Raw genomic sequence first — 10,137 nt, 5'->3', positions numbered from 1 at the left:
GGTACCAAGTACAGTGGACGCTGCTGGTCCCTGTGCTTGTGCACCAAGAGGCTGTTGGGTTCCACCCTGTCCACTCCATCCTCCCTCTGCCTACACACCACTGCCACTGTCTTTCTGTGTGCCTGCAGAGTGCTCTGCCCTGGCTCCAGCTCCTGGTTAGCAGCCTACCTTTTTTTTTTTTTTTTAACTTGGTACAGTGTTGCTTCCTCTTACTAGCCTTAGTCACAGATCCCCATTGCGGATGCTCCCAGAACCATGCAGTAAGTGTTGATTCGGCACTGACTTTGGGTGGGGCACTGGAATGAGAAAGCAACGTAGATATGATTCTTGCCGTCTTATATTTGTCTGGGCTCCGGGCACACTGGAATGACTCCCTAGGGGCTGAGGAGATGGCTCAGCGGATAAAGTGCTTATTTGGTCCAGCCTGAGAATCAGCTTTTGGAAGCCCCCAGCACCCGCGTAAAGGCGGGGTGTGTTGGCACAGGTCTGCGATCCCAGTGCTGAGAAATGGAAGCAGAAGAATCCTTTGAGCTTCTGATCTGCCACCCTAGCCAACCAGGGAGCTCCAGGTCCAGTTAGAGACCTTATGTCAAAAGCTGGAGGGGTCTCAGGAATTAAGAACACCTAAGCAGCCGGGCAGCCGGGCGCGGTGGCGCATGCCCTTAATTCCAGCACTCAGGAGGCAGAGGCAGGCGGATCTCTGTGAGTTCGAGGCCAGCCTGGTCTACAAAAAGAGCTCCAGGACAGCCAGGGCTATTACACAGAGAAACCTGTCTCAAAAAATAAATAAATAAATCCCCCCCAAACACCTGCTGCTCTTAGGCATCTCGGGTTCAGTTCCCCAAATCCATGTGGTGAATGACAACCCTCTGTAACTCCAGTTCCAGAGTATCCAACACCCTTTTCTGACCTCTGAGGGCTCCAGGCACACATGTAGTTTACAGACATACATGCAGGCAAATATTCATACATATAAAAGAAAAACAAATAAGTAACAATGATACAGGAAGTAATAGCGGAAGACGGGGTCACCGATTACTAGCATTCACACAAGCACATCAGTTACTGTACACCTGAATACACATATGCGTACACACACACACACACACACACACACACACACACACACACACACACACACTGGGCTCAGGACAGCCTTTGCCTCCTCTTCCCTGCCCTGGGGTGAGCTGCTAGCTTAGGGTCTTACTCCCCTGAATGAGAGGCTTGTTACAGCAGACACAGGATGGCAGGACCAGGGGACAGACCATCTGGAGAGGATGTGTCTATGGGTGAGCTGGCGTGGAGGATAAAGAGCCTCGAGCTCAGTTCTGATTAAATGCTATGGGGAGCGATGTCTCCTGTGGACTCCTAACACCCGCTGATCCCCTGGTTCATCAACAAATGTTTATTGAGCTCCTACTCTGCACTAGATCCATGCTGGGCTGGGTCCTCAGTATCCAGTCAGTGATGTGCTGTTGTCTCCAGCACCCTCCTGTAAATCACTTGAGCAACATTTTGCTCTTTCTTTTCTTTTTTTTTAAAATTAATTTATTTTTATTTTATGTGCATTGTATGTCTACAGGTGTCAGATTTTGGAGTTACAGACAGTTGTGAGCTGCCATGTGGGTGCTGGGAATTGAACCCGGGTCCTCTGGAAGAACAGTCAGTGCTCCCAACTGCTGCGCCATCTCTCCCACCCCATTTTGCCCTTTCTTAATCTGAGTGTGTGTGTGTGTTCATGTGTGTGAATGCATAAACTGTGCCATAGTTTGTGTGGGGAGATCATAGGACAATCTTGGGTATCGGTCCTCATCTTCTGTCTTGAGATGGAATATTTTATTGTTTGCCACCATGTACACCAGGCTAGCTGACCTGGTGGCTTTCTGAGAGTCTCCTGTCCCCTGACCCCCATCTCACTGTGTGCACCATTTCACCTGGTCTAAGGTTTTGGGGTTTTTTTTGTTGTTTGTTTGTTTGTTTTTTTAAAGCATTGGTTAGGATCTCAACTCAATCTTGGCCAGTGTTCAGTAGAATCTTCTAGAAAGTGGGGCCTGGTGCAATGTAATATAGGAAGTGGCATGATGTTGACCTTGAAGGAGTAGATTCACTCTCAGAAGAGTGAGTTATCATAAATCAAGGATACATACACGGCTGGTTTCATTTCTACTTCTGTGCCCTATTGTAGACAGACAGTTATGGATGCTCACCCAGAACACCAGCAGGATGCTGTATGGATGCTCACCCAGAACACCAGCAGGATGCTGTATGGATGCTCACCCAGAACACCAGCAGGATGCTGTACGGATGCTCACCCAGAACACCAGCAGGATGCTGTATGGACTCTCTAGCCAGCAGAACTTGCAGCCAAATAGTCTTCATTACTTTATGTTTCCCAGCCTCAGGTATTTTGTTATTTCAAAATATACTGTTGTTTCCATTCATTGAACAGGCAAGAGAGACAGGGAAGTTACTGGCATTTTATGTCGTTCTTCTTTTTTCTCTAAGTTTTTTGTCTGTTATTTATTTATTTATTTATTTATTTAGAGACAGGGTTTCGGTAGGCCAGGCTGGCCTCAAACTCACAAATCCACCCATCTCTGCCTCCCAAGTGCTGGAATTAAAGGTGTGCACCACCACCACCCACCTTCTTTTCTAATTTTTTTAAAGCTGATTTCCTTACTTGTGAAAATAGCTTGGTGTGTCAGTGAGGAGAGCTACAGAAGATCTGAATTCTTATTAATTCTGCTTGTCTGGTTTTTGCATTCGAGGCAAGAGTTAACTATGTAGCCAGGCTTGACCTTAAGCTTGCTTCTCCTGAGTGGCCTGAGGGCTGGGTTCACAGGTGTGCCTGAGTGAGTGCTGGGTTCACAGGTGTGCCTGAGTGAGTGCTGGGTTCACAGGTGTGCCTGAGTGAGTGCTGGGTTCACAGGTGTGCCTGAGTGAGTGCTGGGTTCACAGGTGTGCCTATACTAATTTTTAGTGGGTTCATCTAACCTCAAGGGCCTGATATCAACGCTTGGCTAATTAAAGCAGGCTCCATAGCACCCCTGAGTGTGTTTTCCCTATTCCCTGTTTCATTTTTTAGCAGCCTCTTGCCAAATGAAACCAAGCCCTAGATAGATAAGAAAGATAAGTGTGGAGTTCGTGCTTTCATCACAGTCCTCGTGTCCAGATGCCCATCCGGATGAGCTCTCACGCAGCCACATTGGCTGGATGCAGACACAGCTGAAAGGTCTCCCTGGTTACACTTAAGCTCCTTGGACGGTCAGAGACACAGTCCATGCTTCTGGATCTCCAAGCAGCAGAGAGCATACTGTTCTCCATTCAGGCGCTCAATAAGGCCCAATTGATTAGCTGATTGGAAACAACAACTACAGAGTCAAAGTGCCTGGAAGGACCATCTCCCAAAGGCTGCCAGCGGTGGGGGGGCAGGGAAGGCTCTGGAAACAAGTGATTTCAAATCAATGCGCTGGCTCAGTCCCAAGGCACAGTTGAAAGTGAATGGCTGAAGCATTATTTTAGAACAGTGCAAAATTGCAAGCCTAATAACGGGGGAACGCTAAGCTAGCTGGGATGTAGATTAAGACTCTGGGGCAGTCTATAGTTATTTAAAGGCAAGGATGTCGTCTATTTTAATACAAAGAAATGCATACCAGATACTAGAGAGGGAAAACCAAAATGTGTAGAGTTCAGAAATACATGCGCGTGCGTGTGCACACACACACACACACACACACACACACACTTAAAAAGACAAGAGGAAAGGTTGGCTGTGCAGTAACTCATTTTCAAAGTTTAGATTACTATTGTTTTATTAGCTTGTGTGTATGGGTGCTTTGCCTGCATGTGTGTCTGTATACTACGTGAATGCCTGCTGATCACAGAGACCAGAAGAGGGTATCAGAGCCCCCGGAACTGAGGTTACAGACACTTGTAAGACACCATATGGTTGCTAGGAATAGAACACGGACCCTCCAGAACATAACAAAGAACAGCTGGTGCTCTGAACTGCTGAGCCATCTCCCCCCAGCTTTACATTTTTAAAATTGCATTTTAATTTGTTTACTGGTTGATGAGTTGACGGCAGGGGAATGATATAATGTGCATGTGGACATCACAGGATGGCTCAAAGCCAGGTTGTAAAGCTCAGTGGTTAGTGCCTTTACCTGTTGAGGCACCTTGCTGGCCCAGAAGCTCATGTTTTAAAATGTGACAGTCACAGAGCAAAGAGACTGGCTATGATAAAGCCAAGTGTCACGGGAGAAGTCCCTGGGCCAGGTGACCCAAAGATCATAGTGCTGGCAACCTAGACTATATGACCTTGACATTGCTGTGGCCTTAGTCTGTTCTGTGTGAAGAGAATTAAATATAATACTTGTGTTGTAGCCTGCTTAACTTGCTTAACATCTACAGCCCCTCCATTGAGACCTACGTTAGTTCCTAGCATGACTGTAGCTCCTCTGTTAACACCAGCTCTTAGCATATCAGAAACCATTTTGGCCTGGCGTGGTGGCGCACACCTTGAATCCCAGTACTCGGGAGGCAGAGGCAGGTGGATCGCTGTGAGTTCGAGGCCAGCCTGGTCTACAAAGTGAGTCCAGGATAGCCAAGGCTACACAGAAAAACCCTGTCTTGAAAAACAAAAACAAACAAAAAAAGGAAAAAGAAAGAAAGAAAGAAAGAAAGAAAAAAGAAGAAGCCATTTTGACTCCAAGCCTCCACTTTGATTAGAAGGTAAAATCAAATTCAAGTTCTCAGGCCCTACGTGCCTGGAACCAGGAAGGTTCAATGCTTGCTGCTTGGAATAAAACAACAGATGATAAATGCATGTTCTATTAGATACAGATAAATGATGTTCTATTAGAGTTAAGATCGTACCGACCTGCGATGTTCCTTACTCCCAGAGAGTTGAAAAGCCCCCAAGAGCTCTCCTACCCTAAATTCTAGCCAATCAGCTGAAAAGGCTTTGCCTGGCCACCTGGATACATTGTGCTCAGAACAAAACCGGTTCTCCTTGTGTTTAACTGGTCACAACGATGTCATGCTGCCCTCCCCTTGCTTCCCACATGGTTACCTGATTGCTACTTGGTTACAGTTTTTCTTTAAAAAAGAAAGAAAGAAAGAAAGAAAGAAAGAAAGAAAGAAAGAAAAGCCTGCTTTAGAAACAGACCAATGTCATAGTTGGGCTCCCAAGTCCACTGTGTCCCTGGCCATGGCCAGCCTTGGGGTGTGGCGTTCTAATAAGCCTGCAATGTCCCACTGAGATTCGTGCTGGAGCGGGTTGTGTGGCACTTCTTGTATTACAACATCTGCCCTGTGTGTCTCCCCAGGGGAGGAGAGCTGTAAGGCAGTTTTGAATCTTTCTATACACCATGACATATATTCATAGGTATAAAAATAATAGCTGATGGGGTCTAACTCACATATGGCTCAGAAATTACAAACCATCCAAGATTAAAAGAGGATGTTTTAGGCTGGGCATGGTGGTGCTTGTCTTTAATCCCAGCCCTCAGAAGGCAGAGGCAGGAGGATCTGTATGAGTTTGAAGCCACTCTGGTCCATATAGTGGAGTTCCGGGCCAGCCTGGCTACCTAGTGAGACGCTGTCTCAAAGATGATAGATAGATAGATAGATAGATAGATACATACATACATACATACATACATACATACATACATACATACATAGAGACAGAGAGAGGGAGGGAGGGAGACAGAGAGGGAGGGGAAGAGAGAGAGAGAGAGAGAGAGAGAGAGAGAGAGAGAGAGAGAGAGAGAGAGAGAGAGAGAGAGAGAGCATATTTCTCCTGATTTCAGACATCACATGCCAGGCACTTGACAATCACTGTCTCAGCTAACCTCCGCCTCTCTGAGAGGTCAGACTATTATTAGCTCCATTTCCGGCTGATGCTTAGACAGGTTATATAACACGCCCCAATCAGTGAGTCAGGGGCCTGGAATTCACAAGTCAGGTCCAAAGTCTGGGATACCGAATCCTTTGTTGGGCAGTCAAGATGTTCTCAGGGCACATGGGGTGTAGACAGCAACATCTGAGAAGGGGGGGGGGTCGATGGTAAACATTCACGACTCTGAAGCAACCTGACTCCTTCCTGTCACCAGTCCCCCTCCCTCTGTCGTCCTTCCTCTTATCCTCTCTCCTGCTAGACGACAAAATCAGCTATCATCTCTGGGGATGGATGTAAACCAGGACTGGGTCAAGTGCCTCCAGCAGAATTAGTGAAAGGAAAAAAAGTACCCAAATAACTGGGAGGGAGATACAGACAGGCCACTCAGAAGACAAGGAGGTATTCCTTAGGATGCAAACACAATGAGATGGTCCTGCACAAGGTGCCATCTGGTCCTGCTGGTCAGTCAGCAGGCGTGAGATCCTGGGAGAACAGCTTGGGAGAAAGTCGGCAAAATAACATCTAATGTCATTGTGTTTTCACATCTAAAGAAAAGGCTTTGCCACTTTGGTGTTTAATGGGTCCAGACAGGCTCCTGCCTCCCGCCTTGCTGCCTGGCAGCTCACACTGTTGTAGAAGCTGCCAATGAGAAAAGCCAGAAGGTGGTGGGGACTAGCTGACCTTGACTCCCTGCATCTAAAGTACTCCTGTGTCTCCCACTTTGGAGAAAAATAGCAACCAAATTGGATTAATTCCAACGGGATTAATCCATATCCTGGGGTATATGTAAAATTTGAAAGATCTGGGTGCTTCTAGCTTTCAGCAGTTAGCCCAAAGGTCAGGAGCAAGCGAAGCTATGTTGACAGGTATGTGGGAGAGAGGTGGGGATGAGACTTGAAGCTTCACATGAATAGTGAATATATATTCATATATATATATATATATATATATATGCTAAATAATATATATATTTACTAAATTCTTAGGTTGACCCTCAGATATACATAATACTTTATGAGAACCATAGCTCACCTGCCTTTGTTCTGTTTCTGTAATAGCAAGGCTTTCTGCTCCCCTTCCTGATCAAACAGAAATACCATGGTGACACAACTGTGCCCTTTTCTTATTAAAAAACTTCCATATCCTGTCACACTTGTTAACAGCCAGCACAGCTACTGCCAATGCTTTTTACCTTTCTTTATAAGCCTCCTGTTCACTCAGCTTGGGGCCGCCTCTTTAGACTTCTGGTTGTAAGATGGCATGCCCCTGGTCGGGTCTGGGTGGACCAATCAAAAGTTCAAATTCATAAAGAGCTCTCAGCCTGGTCTCCTTCTCTTGGGTGAGAACTGCCTGGCTACAATAGCTCATGAGATAGGAAGAGAGTTAAAGGCTAAATGTATAAAAGCAGAAAATATCAAATGCTTTAAAGGGGGTTTGCAGATGTAGTTCAGTCTTTAGAGTACTTGCCTGGCATGCATGAGGCACTGGGTTCAAATCCTAGTACCTACATAAATGTGTACGGTGGCATAACTTGTAACCCCAGCACCTGGGACGTAAAAGAAGGAGGAATAGAAGTCCAAGGTCATCCCGGGCTACATAGTGGGTGGGGGCAGGAGTGGGAGAGATCAGGCTGGGGGTAAGGGATGGAAGGAGAGAGTGCAGAGAGAAGCCAGCCCAGGTGACATAAAATCCTGTCTTAAAACCAAAAGTATCAACAACAACAAAAATATTTTAGAAGAAGTAAAATGTGTACCCAAAGGATGCTCCACCCTACTACAAGGACAATTGCTTAATTCTGGTCATTGTGGCTTTAATCATAATAGCCAGAAACTGGAAACAACCTAGATGTCCATCATCAGAAGAATGGATAAAGAAAATGTGGTACATTTACACAATGGTGTATTACTCAGTGGATGGCATCATGAAATTTGTGGGCAAATGGATGCAACTAGAAAAATAAATCCCAAGTGAGGTAACCCAGACTTAGAAAGACAAATACGGTATGTATTCACTTATAAGTGGGTATTTGCTGTTAACTAAATGGTAATCGAGCTACAATCCAGAGCCAGAGAGGTCAGGCAAAGAGGAGGGCTATGGGGGATCTCCCTGGGAAGGGGAGGTAGAATAGATTCTGTGGGTGGACTGGGGGTGTGTGGGGACAGGAGTGGGAGAGATCAGGTTTGGGAGAAGGGATGGAGGGAAAGTGTGCAGACAGAGGCAGCTGGAGTTGGGGGAGGCACCTGAGGGGGTGATGTGGAAACCTAGTGCAGTGACACCATCCTAGAACCTATGACGGTGACCTAGTGAGGACTCCTGGTAATGGAAGATAAGGAGTGTGAACTGGCCATCTCTTGTGGGCAGGCAAGGCTCCCAGTTGTGGGGCTAGGTTACATTTGGTTGAGTTGTTGGCTGAGGAGGTCTCAAGGAGATCCCTAAATAACGCAGGCTGATGCTAACACAGAAGGTTGCCCTCGGAAGACTGAAAGTGGGGCTCCATTGCCGAGAACAACTTCCACTCAGCATATTGAATGCAGAGAGGTCAAGCTGGTGGCGGCTTGGAGCCTTCACCTCGACATCCTAGGCTCTTTGGCATGAGAAGGTACTCTGCAGGCTACAGAAAGAAAGACCTAGACACCAACCCAGCCACAAAACTTTCCACCTACAATCTGTCCTTCCTGCAAGAGGTACTGTGGTGCAGAACACGGGAGATTGGCCAACCCATGTTTGGTTTAACTTGAGGCCCACCCAAGAGGGCGCCTGTGCCTTACATTGCCTGGATCGCCAGGAACTGGAGACTGAGACTGGATAATCCAGATCTCTGGAATTGGCAAACTGGACTGGCAAAAAAAAAAAAAAAATCAATGAAATGATTCCTAATGATACCCTGCTATACTCATAGACCCATGCCTTACCCAGTCATCATCTGAGAGGCTTCCTCTGGTGGCAGATGGAAGAAGGCTCAGAGGCCCGCAGATAGACATTACGTGGAGAGTCTAAATTGGAGGTCTCCATTGGGTTCTTCTCCTCAGAGATTGCGGCACCCCACTGAAGAGGGGAAGGAAAGACTACAGGAGTCAGAGGGGACGGAGGACCCCAGAAAGAGGTGGCCCACCAAATCAGCTAGGCAGAGCTCGCACGGGCTCACGGAGACTGAAGCCGCAAGCACAGGGCCTGCATGAGTCTGCACAAGGTCCTGCATATGTGTCATGGCTTTTAGCTTTATGGTCTCATGAGACAGTGTGTATCTCTGATACTTTTTCCTGCCTTTGGGACTCTTTTCCTCTTATTGAGTTGCCTTGTCCAGCCCTGATATGAGGGCTTTGTTTGTTTGGTTGGTTTTGGTTTTTCAAGACAGGGTTTCTCTGTGTAGCCTTGGCTGTCCTAGACTCACTTTGTAGACCAGGCTGGTCTCGAACTTACAGAGATTTACCTGCCTCTACCTCCCTCTTAACCCGCCCCACCCCCAGTGCTGGGATTAAGGGCATGCGCCTCCACCACCCGGCATGATATGAGGGCTTTGGCATTCTCTTATGGTATCTTGTTTTGTCCTGTCTGGCAGTTGTCTCTTGAAGACCTGCTCTTTTCTGAAGAGGAAATGGAAAGGGAGTGGACCTGGGGAAGAGGGGAGGGGGGGGGATAGAAGGAGTGGAGGGAGGGGAAACTCTGGTTGGAACATAGTGTACGAGAGAAGAATCTATTTTCAATAAAAGGAGGAGGAGGAAGAAGGGGAGGAGGAGGAAGTGAGGTGTGTGGCAAAGACCTGAAATGTTCACAGAGAAAGTTTTCATTGCTGTACAGAGTGGAGAGAAGGGCTATAGGAAGCAAGAGAACCAGCTGCTGGGTTGGACAGATGGCTCAGAGGTTAAGGGCACTGACTGCTCATCCTAAAGGTCCTGAGTTCAATTCCCAGCAACCACCTGGTGGCTCACAACCATCTATAATGTGATCTGATGCCCTCTTCTGGCCTGCAGGTATACATTCAGTCAGAGTACTGTATACATAAGAGAGAGAGAGAGAGAGAGAGAGAGAGAGAGAGAGAGCAGCTGATGTAAACCAGAGGGAATTTATTGGAACCCATGAGGGGAACTCCCAGAGTCAAAGGAAAGCTGAGAAAACAATAGAAACCCAAACATCTAGACAGAAGGAAATCATGGAAAACCAGTTTAGGGTTTGAGATGCCGCACAAATGAAGGAGGTGGACCAGGCCTCTCACCTGCCACCAAGACCACATC

The sequence above is a fragment of the Acomys minous genome, assembly GCF_964271855.1.
Source record: "Acomys minous genome assembly, chromosome: 8".
In the NCBI taxonomy this organism is placed as follows: Eukaryota; Metazoa; Chordata; class Mammalia; order Rodentia; family Muridae; genus Acomys; species Acomys minous.
This window is presented reverse-complemented; position numbering follows the sequence as displayed.